This window comes from Ranitomeya variabilis, chromosome 7, assembly GCF_051348905.1.
Source record: "Ranitomeya variabilis isolate aRanVar5 chromosome 7, aRanVar5.hap1, whole genome shotgun sequence".
NCBI lineage: Eukaryota > Metazoa > Chordata > Amphibia > Anura > Dendrobatidae > Ranitomeya > Ranitomeya variabilis.
The window spans coordinates 240286617-240302042 of NC_135238.1; the positions used below are offsets into that span (position 1 = coordinate 240286617).

The 15426-nt window shown below is 42.4% G+C and overlaps 1 long non-coding RNA gene across 1 annotated transcript; it reads right to left on the reverse strand.

The window, feature by feature from the left end:
• Positions 1-10815: 10815 nt before the first annotated feature.
• On the reverse strand, positions 10816-13720 carry LOC143784737 (uncharacterized). Its single transcript, XR_013217883.1, has 2 exons — positions 12234-13720; positions 10816-12201 (listed from the first exon to the last, which is right to left on the reverse strand). It is a non-coding gene; the product is annotated as an uncharacterized LOC143784737 (long non-coding RNA).
• Between the last annotated feature and the right edge of the window lie 1706 nt (positions 13721-15426).

A 15426-nucleotide genomic window follows, 5' to 3' on the forward strand; every position in this document is an offset into this window, starting at 1 on the left:
CTGGACCTACACCAGCAGATGACATGGCTCCCTAAACCATCACTGATTGTGGAGACTTCACACTAGACCTCCAGCAGACCTCCAGAGTCTGGGACCTTGATTTCCAAATGAAATGCAAAAATTACTTTCATCCGAAAACACCTTTGACCATTGAGCAATAGTCCCTTTTTCTCCTTTGCCCAGGTAAGACGCTTCTAGTATTGTCTAATGGTCATGAGTGGCTTGACACAAGGAATCTGTTATCTCGGTTGCTTGTGCACCTTTTTCAACCACTTTTTCCTTCCACTCCACCTTCCATTAATATGCTTGGATACAGCTCTCTGTGAACAGACAGCTCCTTTAGCAATGACCTTTTGTGACTTCCCCTCCTTGTGGAGTGTGTCAATGACTGCCTTCTGGACATCTGTCAGGTCAGCAGTCTTCCCCATGATTGTAGAGCTACTGAAACAGACTAAGACCTTTGTAAATGCTTAGGAAGCCTTTGCAGGTGTTTTTTGTTAATAATTCTAATTTAATGAGATAATGACTTTTGGGTTTTCATTGGCTGTAAGCCATAATCAACATTAACCCCTTTCTGCCAGCTGATGGAATAGTACGTCAGCTGGCAGATCCCCTGCTTTGAGGTGGGCTCCGACGGAGAGCCCACCTGAAAGCCGCGACATGTCAGCTGTTTTGTACAGCTGACATGTGCGTGCAATGAGTGCGAGCGGCATCGTGATCCGCCCGCGCCCATTAACTAGTTAAATGCCGCCGTCAAACGCTGACAGCGGCATTTAACTAGCGCTCCCGGCCGTGAGGCCAAGTGTGCTCGTGCCGCTGACCCCCGTCACATGATCGGGGGTCATCGGTGCATTGCCATAACAACCAGAGGTCTCCTTGAGACCTCTATGATTGATGGCCGATTGCTTTGAGCGCCACCCTGTGGTCGGCGTTCAAAGCAACCCTGCATTTCTGCTACATAGAGGTGATCTGTGCTTCACCTCTATGTAGCAGAGCCGATCGTGTAGTGCATGCTTCTAGCCTCCTATGGAGGCTATTGAAGCATGCCAAAAAATTTTAAAAAAAGTGTTTAAAATATAAAAAAAATAAAAAATATATAAAAAGTTCAAATCACCCCCCTTTCGCCCCAATCAAAATAAAACAATAAAAAAAAAATCAAACCTACACATATTTGGTATCGCCGCTTTCAGAATCACCCGATCTCAATAAAAAAAAGGATTAACCTGATCGCTAAACGGCGTAGCGAGAAAAAAATTAGAAACGCCAGAATTACGTTTTTTTTGTCACCGCAACATTGCATTAAAATGCAATAACGGGCGATCAAAAGAACGTATCTGCACCAAAATGCTATCATTAAAAACGCCAGCTTGACACGCAAAAAATAAGCCCTCACCCAACCCCAGATCATGACAAATAAAGACGCTACGGGTATTGGAAAATGGCGAAATTTTTTATTTTTTTTTTCTTAGCAAACGTTGAATTTTTTTTTTTACCACTTAGATAAAAGAGGACCTAGACATGTTTGGTGTCTATGAACTCGTAATGACCTGGAGAATCATAATGGCAGGTCAGTTTTAGCATTTGGTGAACCTAGCAAAAAAGCCAAACAAAAAACAAGTGTGAGATCGCACTTTTTTGCAATTTCATCGCACTTGGAATTTTTTTCCCATTTTTGTATTGAAGAACTAAAATAAATTAACTTTTTGATGATATTCTAATTTTGTGAGAAGCATCTGTACATACATGATAAAATGGTAACGGTGTAATCAGTGTTTGGTCCGTGTGTCCGTTTTTACCATCAGTGTTTTTCATTGATCAATAAATTACAAAGCTCCTATTCTTTCCAATGTTAAACATGGACAGTACAGCGATCTGATCCATGTGCTGTATTTGTCATGATGAAACTGGCACGTTTCATCTGTAATAAAACAATAGCAGAATCGCTTGACTTTTTTTTTGTTGTTGCATTACTTTCAAATAAAAAATGAAAGACCATTTAAAAAAAGAAACCTAAAGTTATTGCCACTGAAAAATACAACTTTCCCCAGTAAACAAGTCCAAGTAACAACAACTGTAAAATAAAGTTATGGTTGGTGGAATGTGAAGGTGAAAACTAAACAAGTGCCTTAGCAATTAATGAAAAATATTAGCATTTGCGAAGCACTCAAAAATGACAATTTTATCAATTTAGGTATGGATTTAAAAAAAACAAAAAAACAAAACTTGTTTTAATAGAAAACTTCTAAAAAAAAAATAAAAAATACCCAAAGAGCATTACAAAATATTTGTTGCCTACACAGATTACAATATAACCAGTATAATAATGTTTCAGTCCAACTGTGTGATTGCAATAATTTTAAAGGCATGTCTATCATAGCCATGAGATGAACCCAGATTGTCTATTTTCTTTGTTTTGGGGTTGGAGGCTGAAATAAATTGTTACATGTCTTCAGAAGTCTCGTACCACTTGGTTCCGGCTCCTGTGGTTCCGGTATTATCAGCCATACTGGTTATGACCCAGACATTCGTAAACAAAATAAATCTCAGTTGTCCCTTTCATAGATTTCGAGTACTAATGATTTTGAATGAGGATCAAGAAGTCCATGATCTGTTGTGGTTACGAGTCCTTGAACAGCTGCTGTTTGCTTTTATGAACTTTTAATTGGAAATTCTGACTCTTCCAAATCATAATCCTCATTCTCTCCAGACGGCAGCTCTTGGTCTAAATAACATTTGTCAGTGGGTGTCAGCAGCAGATAGAGGCTCTTGCCTTGTTAACCAGAGAAATTTTTATTTTCCATAATGTGGGTGCGTTGTGCATGGAACACATTTCTGGGGAGGCTCGGAGCAGTTCGCTAATGACATTTCTATGGTATGCAATGCAGCACAATATTCTGTTATGTCATATCATTAAATATTTGAAAATGTTTCACTTCTTTCATGTGCTATGATTGCACTCCCCTTTTGATCTTAAAACATGTGAAAAAGGGTTAACAGTTAAAAACAATTATTTATATTTTAGATTTATGGCTTTAATTTGTTAAAAAAAAATCACGGCAGAAATGATTTGTGCATAGTCATCACAGAAAAATGCAGTATAAAAAGATCAATACGGATTTGGATTTTCTATGATATATTGAGGTTTAGAATCTATTATTCCTGGCATGTTCTGTCAGACTCTGAATGCACAGAGGTATTTTCCCTATCTATAATATGAAGTCCTAGGTTTGTTTTTTTTAAGTGGAAAAAAAAGGAGGTAAGCCAGTGCTGCGCTCTCCTGCACTGGAGGAGTGACTCTGATAATGTTGATCTGCACTCACCTGCCCATTAGAATATGACCAGTGTATGGTGCCTGCTGGCCTTGTATGTGTGCCAACAGGTATGGGCAGACGTGACCTAATCATTGACATGCAACTCCTGGTAGGGAAACGAAGAAAAAAAAATGAATTACTTTACATTTTAAGTTTGCATCTTTACATTTTAATATTTGTAGCAAAAATATGTAAATGACAGCATAGATTTGGTAGTGAACTCTGTTATAGGGGCGGTGCCGTCTGTATATATAAAGAATTATTTATGATACATTGGAGCTGTATATTTACTATCTTGGATATGTTTAGCCATTGATGCTGTTTTTTGAGCCCCTGTTGGACGTTCCTGTTTCTTTATTTTTTGTTGGGTGTTGTGTATATTTTATGATTTCGAATAAAAACTTGCTTTTTTTATATTATGGTTCGCTTCTTAGGACTACTGGTTTAGTAAGTCCACTTGTGTTAGTGCATTGTGTGAAGTGCCATATTTGTTTGTACATGTAGGGACGTTTGTTGATATTATTTCCTCTCTAATAGTAGGAGTTAGAAATGAGTGAATCCGTTCAAGGCAATTTAAATCCACCTTAAATTTTACCACAAAATTGAATTCACTCGAATCCAATTGGCTTCAGGCAGGGCTGCCACTAGGAATTTTGGAGCCCCATACTGGCAAAATTTTCGGGGCCACCTTAAGACTCCGCCCAGGCTCCACCCCAGCCCCGCCTCCACCCCTCGAACTGTCCACAGCCCCACCGCTGTCTCTTTGAAAAACTTCATTTCTTACCAATCACACATTAACAGTTCCTATCACCAGATCACACACACAGCTAGCAGCTTTTGTTTTGACCAAAAGGTTTTTTTAATCTGCCATGACGACAAGGTAGACTCTTTTGGCCGGGCCCTACTCTAACCTATTAAACATTTGTTAAAATATGCAATACAACTTAGGTATATTTTTATTTATTTTTCAAATGACCAATAATACCACATACAAGGGACAAATACCACAACACCATGACCAGACACCATATTACCACCACATAGTGACCTATAATACTATCTACAAGGAACAAATACCGCCACTCCATGTGCAGACCACATATTACCACCAGTGACTGAACAATATCACATACAAGGGACAAATACCACCGCACCATCTCCAGACCACATATTACCACCACATGGTGACCAACTACATACAAGGAACAAATACCAACACAACATGAACAGACCACATATTACCACCACACAGTGACCGAATAATAGAACATACAAGGAACAAATACCGCCACACCATGGTCGGACAACATATTACCACCACATTGTGACTGAATAGTATAATACTGATCATTAATTAAAAAAAACTATCACCATAAGTGCCATTATACACAGATCTGTACTTAGTATGCAGTGTCAGTGTACAGGTAATACAGTGGTCACTAGTGACCTTATACACAGGAGCTCTGTATAGTGTACAGATAATATAGTGATCACCAGTGACATACACAGGAGCTCTGTATACAGTATATAGTGTCAGTGTACAGGTAACATACTGACTCACCAGTGACGTCTCTAGCTGAAGTCCTTCATCTTTGCATTTCTTTTTAATCCAGCGCAGACCATCACTTCTTTCAGCCAGGACTCGTCTGCATAAAATAAGTTATCTAGAGCACCGCTTCCAGAACATGTTCCCCACTTTTTCCCTTCTACACTACACATCTGAATAGACGTTCACCATTGATATATAATTGGTTATTATGCAACCCACCATTCCAAATATAAATTATAATCCGCCATTGTGCCCCCACTATCTGTACATAGCCATTTTCCCCATTTAATATATAAATTAGCACCTGTACTCTTTCCCCCAATTTATTATCAGTCACTTTATCCTCAACGACCCCACTATGTACCTCCCACTCTAACCCTTACCCCGATTCATTATAGTTACATGCCCCTTCTGCCTCAATTCATTGTCATGTCTTCTCTCTCCCACCCTCTATTCATTATGAATGATATAATAATTATCAACTGCTCTTCCCCACCCTCAAAATTCATTGTTTGCTCTCCCCACCTTCAATTCAATTTGTGTCCGTGTCCCTCACACTCACTTCATGTGCAGTCCCCATCACCCCCACTTAATCATTTGCAGTCCCCCTTACTTCATCATTTAGTCCCCTATCCCCCTTCATCATTTGCAGCCCCCTATCATTTCATCATCTGCAGTCTCACTTCCCCCCACCTCACCCATTTAAAAAAACAAAAAATGTTTTTAATACTTACCTCAGTCGTTCCCGGGCGTCTAGTGTTTTTCATCCACCTCTCGTGTCTCCCCTTTTCCTCATAGTTTGTAGCTTGCGAGCAGCAGGGCCCTCATTCCTCCTGGTATCTGTGCTGAACTGTGATTTCTGTTATGCTGTAATGTCTATTGTCTGTACAAGTCCCCTCTGTAATGTGTAAAGCACTGCGGAATATGTTGGCGCTATATAAAATTATTATTATTCAGCAGTGAAGCAGCAGCTAGACTGTATGGGCTGCTGAGAGGACCTGACAGGAGCCCATACATTCTAGCACATTCACTACTGCGATTGCTAGAATGGATGGGCTGTAGTCAGGACCTGCAGGGAGCCCATACATTGTAGCTCCAGCTGAGCAGGAGCTGCACAGCCGACTAGGTTAGGCTACGTTCACATTTGCGGTCCCCGCCGCAGCGTCGGGCGCCGCAGCGGCGCCGCATGCATCATGCGCCCCTATATTTAACATGGGGGCGCATGCACATGTGGTGCACTTGCGTTTGGCCCCGCATGCGTCCCTGCGGCGCCCGCGTCGGGGCGCAGAGGACGCAAGTTGCATTTTTGCTGCGTCCAAAATCAATGAAAAAAAGGACGCATGCGGCGCAAAACGCAGTGTTGTGCATGTGTTTTGCCGCGTTTTTGTTTGCGTTGTGCGCTGCGGCGCCAACGCTGCGGCGCACAACGCAAATGTGAACGTAGCATAAGACGGCCGTGGACAGCTCCAAAAAGGCTCCCGGGCCCCAGTGCCGACATGTGCGCCGCAGTGCACAGTATTTTAGTGCACGATGGGGCCCGATTAGCAGAAACACAACAGTGGGGCCCCGGACCTGCGGGCCCCTCAGTGTACTGCTGCTGACCGGGCCCCATACAGCAGTAAGGGCAGTAATGCCCTGATTGTGGCCCTGGCTTCAGGCCATACAGGATTAAGGAATTGAAAGAAAAATGTTGTATTTGCTCCTCCTGCCAGTCCCACCATTGACTTTTCTAAGTTCCAGTGGGGTCTTACATTCACTAGACCTTATACCATCACAATGCACATTAACCCCTTCACCTCCAAGGGTGGTTAGCATGTTAATGACAAGGCCAGTTTTTACAATTCTGACCACTGTCCCTTTATGAGGTTATAACTCTGGAACGCTTCAACGGATCCCACTGATTCTGAGATTGTTTTCTCGTGACATATTGTACTTCATGATAGTGGTAAAATTTCTTTGACTTGCGTTTATTTGTGGAAAAAAACTGAAATTTGGTGAAAATTTCACAGTTTTCCAACTTTGAATTTTTATGCCCTTAAATCACAGAGATGTCACACAAAATACTTAATAAGTAACATTTCCCACATGTCTACTTTGCATCAGCACAATTTTGGAACCAACATTTTGTTGTTAGGGGCTTATAAGGGTTAAAAGTTGACCAGCCATTTCTCATTTTTACAACACCATTTTTTTTCTAGGGACCACATCACTTTTGAAGTCACTTTGAATACCCAAGAGTGACACCATTCTAAAAATTGCACCCCTCAAGGTGCGCAAAACCGCAGTCAATACATTTTTTTAACCCTTCTGGTGCTTCACAGGAGTTTTTGGAATGTTTTTTTTTTTTTTTTCTAAATGAACATTTAATTTTTAACAGGGTAACAGGAGAAATTGGACCCAAAAGTTATTGTGCAATTTGTCCTGAGTACGCGGATACCCCATATGTGGGGGGTAACTGCTGTTTGGGTGCATGGCAGAGCTCGGAAGGGAAGGAGCGCCGTTTGACTTTTTTAGCGCAGAATTGGCTGGAATTGAAATCCGATGCCATGTCGCGTTTGGAGAGCCCCTGATGTGCCTTAACAGTGGAAACCCCCAATTCTAACTCCAACCCCAACACACCCCTAACCCTAATCCCAACCGTAACCGTAATCCTAACTTTAGCCCATACCCTAATGGGAAAATGGAAATAAATCTTTTTATTTTACTATTTTTCCCTAACGGCGGGCGGTGATAAAGGGGGTTCGATTTACTATTTATAGCGGATTTTTGTTTGGCAGCCGTCACACATTAAAAGGCGCTTTTTATTGCAAAAAATAATTTTTGCATCACCACATTTTGAGAGCTGTAATTTTTCCATATTTTGCCCCAGAGTCATGTGACGTCTTGTTTTTTTGCGGGACGAGTTGATGTTTTTATTGGTACCATTTTCAGCCACATGACATTTTTTGATCGCTTTTTATTCCAATTTTTGGGAGGCAGAATGAACAAAAACCAGCAATTCATTCATTTTTTTTTTTTTTTGGAGGGGGGCGTTTATATCGTTTCGCGTGTGGTAAAATTGATAAAGCAGTTTTATTCTTCGGGTCAGTGCGATGACGCAATACCTCATTTTTATATCATTTTTGTATGTTTTGGCGCATTTATACAATAAAAACTTTTATATAAAAATAATTATTTTTGCATCGCTTTATTCTGACAGCTGTAACTTTTTTTTATATTTCCAGTGATGGAGCTGTATTGCAGCTTGTTTTTTGTGAGACAAGGTGACATTTTCAGCGGTACCATGTTTGTTTATGTCTTTTTGATCATGTGTTATTCCACTTTTTGTTTGGTGGCATGATGATAAAGCATTGTTTTTTGCCTTGTTTTTTTATGGTGTTCACTAAAGGGGTTAACTAGTGGGACAGTTTTATAGGGTGGGTCGTTACGGACACAGGGATACCAAATATGTCTACTTTTATTGTTTAGATTTTTTTTCACTCAAATATTTGATAGAATAAATTTTTGTTTTTAAAATTTTTTTTTTAAATTTATTCTTAGCTTTGCACTGTGTCCCACTATGGGACACATTTTTTGCAGGTTGATCGCCTCTATAGCATGCAGATTTGCATGCTATAGAAGCTGTCAGCACTGCAGCTGTGCACTAACCTTAGAGACTTTCTGACATGCATGGCGCATGACAGGAAGTCTCTCAGTGCTGGAGACCTGGATGTCATCATGATGACATCAGGTCTCCATGGCAGCGACTGGGACCCTGCGGAGTACCTCGGGGTCTCTGATCCAAGGGCAGAGAGCCTGTGCCGGCTCCGGAACGCTGCGATCTTGTTTGATCGCAGTGTTTCGGGGGTTAAAGTGCCAGGAGCGGTCCGTGACCGTGAGAAGCAGCTCGTTTGGAACTTTCTTTCGTCGCTGGATCTCCCGCTGTCATCGCTGGATCGTTGTGTGTGACAGCGATCCAGCGATGCGTTCGCTTGTAACCAGGGTAAACATCGGGTTACTAAGCGCAGGGCCGCGCTTAGTAACCTGATGTTTACCGTGGTTACCAGCATAAAAGTTAAAAAAAAACAGACAGTACATACTCACATTCCAGTGTCCTTCAGGTCCCTTGCAGTCTGCTTCCCGCTCTGACTGACTCCCGGCCGGAAAGTAAGAGCAGATCACAGCGGTGACGTCACCGCTGCGATCTGCTTTCACTTTACGGCCGGGAGTCAGAGCGGGAAGCAGACGGCAAGGGACCTGAAGGACACTGGAATGTGAGTATGTATGTTTTTTTTTCTTTTTTACTTTTACGCTGGTAACCAGGGTAAACATCGGGTTACTAAGCGCGGCCCTGCGCTTGGTTACCCGGGACCTCGGCATCGTTGGTCGCTGGAGAGCGGTCTGTGTGACAGCTCCCCAGCGACCACACAACGACTTTCCAACGATCACGGCCAGGTCGTATCGCTGGTCGTGATCGTTGGAAAGTTGCAGAGTGTGACAGTACCCTTAATGTTGATGATTATGGCTTACAGCTAATGAAAACCCAAAAGTCATTATCTCATTAAATTAGAATTAAGAAACACCTGCAAGGGCCTCCAAAGCGTTTACAAAGGTCCCTTATTTGGTTTCAGTATCTCCACAATCATGGGGAAGACAGCTAACTGACAGATGTCCAGAAGGCAATCATTGACACACTCCACAAGGAGGGGAAGCCACAAAAGGTCATTGCTAAAGAAGCCGCTGTTCAGAGTGCCGTGTCCAAGCATATTAAGGGAAATTTGAGTGAACAGAAAGTGTGGTAGAAAAAGGTGCACAAGGAACTGAGATAACCGCAGCCTGGAAAGGATTGTTAAGATAAGGCCATTAAAAAATTTGGGGGAGATTCACAAGGAGTGGACTGCTGCTGGAGTCATTGCTTCAAGAGCCTACACACACACACACACACACACACACACACACACACACACACCTCCAGCACATCGGCTACAAGTGTCACATTCCTTGGGTCAAGCCACTCATGACCAATAGACAACGCCAGAAGCGTCTTACCTGGGCCAAGGAGAAGAACTGGACTGTTGTCAGGGGTCCAAGGTGTTGTGTTCAGATGAAAGCAAATTTTGCATTTCATTTGGGAATCAAGGTCCCAGAGTCTGGAGGAAGAGTGGAGAGGCCACAATCCAAGCTGCTGGAGGTCTGGTGTGAAGTCTCCACAATCAGTGATGGTTTGGGGAGCCATGTCATCTGCTGGTGTAGGTCCACTGTGTTTTATCAAGACCAAAGTCAGCGCAGCCGTCTACCAGGACATTTTAGAGCACTTCATGCTTCCCTCTGCCGACAAGCTTTTTGGAGATGGAAATGTCATTCTCCAGCAGGACTTGGCTCCTGTCCACACTGCCAAAAGTATCAATACCTGGTGTAAAAACAACAGTATCACTGGGCTTGATTGGCAGCAAACTCGCCTGACCTTAACCCCATAGAGAATCAATGGAGTATTGTCAAGAGGAAGATGAGACACCAGACCCAACAATGCAGACGAGCTGAAGGCTGCTATCAAAGCAACCTGGGCCTCCATAACCCCTCAGCAGTGCCACAGGCTGATCGCCTCCATGCCACGCCGCATTGATGCAGTAATTGATGCCAAAGGAGCCCGACCAAGTATTGAGTGCATTTACTGATCATACATTTCAGTAGGACGACATTTCAAATGTTAAAATCATTTTTCAAGCTGGTGTTATAAAGTATTCTAATTTACTGAGATAATGACTTTTGGGTTTTCATTGGCTGTAAGCCATAATCAACAACATTAACAGAAATAAACACTTGAAATAGATCACTCTGTGTGTAATGATGATGTAGAATGAGTTTCACTTTTTGTATTGAAGAACTGAAAGAAATTCACTTTTTGATGATATTCTAATTTAGAGAGCACTTGTACGCAGACGCTCAACAGTATCAATGAAAAGTCACCACGAGCCATTCTTATTCTTTCTGTTTTTGTTTTTTTTCTCTTAAACATTTCATTTATTTTTGAAGGCTTTTTTACATTGTACAATATATAAAAAATACAGAGTACCAAAAAAGGAATTCACAGTGTCTAAAGGCAGTGATTACAATCTGTCACATTATTCTAGAGTACCATGGCAAGTTCAATTGCATAGGAAGGTAATGAGCCTTCAGCACACGAGCCCACTAATTAACGGCAAGCTTTGCATAATGGTGCGAAGCCATTGGCATAATAATGTCTGGGAGAGTAAAAACATCTTTCAACTTCAACTTCTGGTTCCCAAACTGCCCATTTCCCATCCAAACCTTGATCCAGATTCAGCTGTGTCTGCTGTACACAACGGCACTATTTCAATAACGGCAACAGAAGTTTTGTCCTTGCCCTCAAGAGCGCACAATCTAATCTGATTCCGTTGTTTCACAAAGAAAAAAGAATCAAATATAAGGCATTCAGCAGGACATAGTGATGGGTCCTGGTAACACAAGTGCTGCTCTGTCACTAGGTGCAGTAATCCGGACCCCACAATTCATCCCTGCCTGGATCAGATTTCTATCTGTACTGATATTGAGCTCTGGATCTCTGGCATGCGTGTAGATCTTGGCTCAATAGCCAAATCCTAAGAACATATCTACCCATGGCACACAATACAATTCATGTGAGAGCCTAATTACACAAACCTATGTAAGGAAATGAAGGCTGAATGCTGGAATCTTGGTTTGTATAAGGCATTGTCAGAGCATATGATAACATTTTCTTGACCTATCAGTAAAATTGCTAAATGACACTTACGGAACTACAAAGCTCAGTGTGCCCCAGAATTCCACAAGTGAAGATTGTTTTTAAACATTGATAAATAACACACACAACGGCTCTGTATATAATCCGCTTTGGTAGGCAAGTGCAGCCATAATGTATGCTATGTGAGAAACCTGCATTAATGAATATTTCTACAGAACTTATAGGGATTCCAGAATTACATTGTCTCCTATCCACAGACGAAATGTCTGATCAAATCACTGAGCGAGGACCTGTAATGTCTGATCGAATCACTGAGCGAGGACCTGTAATGTCTGATCCAATCATTGAGCGAGGACCTGTAATGTCTGATCCAATCGCTGAGCGAGGACCTGTAATGTCTGATCGAATCACTGAGCGAGGACCTGTAATGTCTGATCCAATCGCTGAGCGAGGACCTGTAATGTCTGATCCAATCGCTGAGCGAGGACCTGTAATGTCTGATCCAATCGCTGAGCGAGGACCTGTAATGTCTGATCGAATCACTGAGCGAGGACCTGTAATGTCTAATCCAATCGCTGAGCGAGGACCTGTAATGTCTGATCGAATCACTGAGCGAGGACCTGAATGTCTGATCGAATCACTGAGCGAGGACCTGTAATGTCTGATTAGTAGTTGGTCCATATTTCGCACCCTCACTAAAAATCAGTTTAAATAAAGCAATGATCCAATATGCACAGTGCCTCCAAATTCTATGGGCCTAATAAGAGAGTATGGTGGTATGTGGCAAGCCCTATGTGGAATACCCCTTTAATACAAACATCAGTATGCTTAAAGTGGTCCCCCCTTTCACAGAACCTCAGTCTCTGGCTGCAGTTTATTATAGAAAAACAAACCGTTTTATTCACGGAGACTCCATTGATGCTTCTGGTGTCTGTTATTGGCTGAAGTCATGATGTCATACCAGCCAATCGGTGAGCTTAGCGGCTCTGAGCGGGACTTTGTCTACACTGGCAAAGCCGCTGAGTTCAGTGACTGGCTGATGTGATGTTACCGCTGCAGCCAATATCGGGCACCGCAGCATCAGAGATTCCACAGTGGACTCAGGGGCAGGGAGGAAAACTTGATCTGTTTGGTTTTATAACAATCCACCTGGGGACCTGGAATTTTTTTGAAAGCGGACAACTGTAATTCATTAGGCTGATAGAATTCTGGTTTTGGAAAGACTCGATCTATAAGTATAAGGCTGTTTCCACGGTCAGGAAACATTCAGGATTTGCTGCGGATTGGACGCTGCATACATCCACAGCATCCAATCCGCAGCGTCGATGTTACAGCATAGTGGAGATTTTATGGAATCCCATGGCCACTATGCGTGCAGGGCCGCATCCGGCAGACCTGCGTAACCGGACATGCAGCACGTCTTTATAGATTGCAGCATGTCTATTTATCTTGCGGAGACAGTCTCCGCAAGATAAATAAGTCTATAGGATGCAGAGATTCCGCATGTGTTCAATGAACACATCCGGAATCTCCGCGCGTACAACGGGGTGGCGCGGGGTATCCGCTGCGTCCAAAGCGCAGAAATTACGCCCCGTGGATACATACCCTAAACACCTTCTATTAGATACTTGTTTAGATGTGGCCACTGGTCAGACAGTAAATTCAACATATTGATGGTCCCTTTTTTCTATAGGCAATCCTAGTATCATGAGAGGGTGAATATGGTGCAGATTTCTGGTTGGAGTTAAATCCAGACTATTTCAATAGCACAGCAGCAAGCTGGATGAGAGTTTGCTTAACTTTAAATGGAATCTTGACTCTCCCCAGGACGTATATGACCTATTAATATGGGCATACAGGTAACAGATATGTTCCACTGGTCCTACCTGTCTGCCTCATATTAATGATCTTGTTACTGACAAATGTTACATTGTCTTTATGTTAATGATTTCTTCCAGGCTGCGGGGCGTGCGGTGTCTAGAAGGAATCCCTGTCCTCATTACACTACTACCCCCCCTCACATGCACGTCAATTACGGCCCCAGAATCCTGCGCCCTGCACTCCCTCAGGATTACACACGTCATCCTCCCTTCTATGGAGGCTACGTTCAGGGATCTTCTGCACGGGCAATTTCCACTCCAGTGACCTCCGGCGTGCATGCCGATAAGGTGCTCTCCCCACTTCCTCCCTGCATAGTCATCGCCTTGTGCACATGGTTCCTAGCGATAACTGTACAGGGAGGAAGTCTGGAGAGCATATTATCGGGGCGCACACCAGAGGTCACAGTGACTCACCTGCGCAGAAGATCCCGGAGTGCAGCGCCCACAGAAAGGAGGCAGAGATGTGTATTACTGAGGGAATGCAGGGCGCAGGCGCAAGATTCCGGGGCCCATTACTGACCTGCATGGCAGGGGGTAGTATTACAATGAGGACAGGGGCAGGGATTTCTTCCAGGCCCTGCACACCGCGGAGTCTGCAAGAAATCATTAACATAAATATAGACATAACATTTCTCAGCATCAAGACCATTAATATGAGGCAGACAGGTAGGACTAGTGGAACATTTCTATTACCTGTATGCCCATATTACTATGTGGGGGACAGATTCCCTTTAACTACAAACTATTGGAAAAAACTTTTTGCACTACATCCATGAGTTCTCTTTCAGTGCGAATTTTAGATCCACATCATGCAGCACGGTAAAATCTGATAGAATATCCATATGTAAAATTTTTTTATTTTTGCTACAAATTCTGGCGTAAATCACATTTTTTTTTCCTTTTGCAATTTGTCCTATTTGAGTGCACTCTAGATTCAGAAGAAATAACAGATTTTAATGAATGTTCTTTATCAGGAATATGAAAATGTGATCTATTGTAAATTGAAGAAAATGTATTTTGTACTGTCCCCAATATTTAAAAGCCAAGAACCCCGCAGTGGGCGATGGATAGTGTGCCATTGTCATTAGCATTGTAAAACCATTTTATGCACATTCATGCATGCCTATTAATATTATGTTTGCCATTGATGATGGCTGCAATGTAGCAGGCACAGATCTGGCCACAAACTGAAATGTTACACATCTAGAATACAGTGACATTAATAATGTCATTTTTGCCACCATTTGTTCATCTGCATTTGGAAGGTTGAGCATCATTGCATGAATGTATGTGATCTGCTTTTTAATGTGCCCGTCAGCAGGATTGTGCTCAGTGACTACAGTGTCAGGTTGGAGCCTTTATACTGATTACAATGATACCTGGTGATGAAATCCGTCTTGTGGTTGTTGTGAAATCTGGATTTTCAGTTGTGAGTTAATGATCTGTTCGTGCTCCGGGGCGGCCTGTGGGCGGGGCTTTATGTGGTGCTCTGCTTATATATTAGTCTTTATGGTTTATGTCGGTCACTGATCCCTCAGTCACCCGCCCCCTATTTTACACACTGAATATAATATGGTTTGAAAAAAAATTCACATTCAGCAGGAGCCAGCGCTGCATGATCGCATCTATAATGTGCATTTAATTATTTTATTCACTGATATAAATCTCTTCAGAAAAAAAAAACTTTCTCAAAATGGCCACCTCAACACCATAGGAGCTACTGCAACCCTCGACCTACTGTCTCCTTCCCCATAATCCTGTAGAATGTAAGCCCGCAGGGTCCTCTTCCCTCTGTACCAGTCTGTCATTGTTAGTTTTGTTTACTGTACGTGATATTTGTATTTTGATGTAACCCCTTCTAATGTACAGCACCATGGAATTAATGGTGGTATATAACAAAAAAATAATAAAATAATAATGAAATGGCGTCGGCCGCACCTGTGCAGTAGCATCTATCGGCGATCC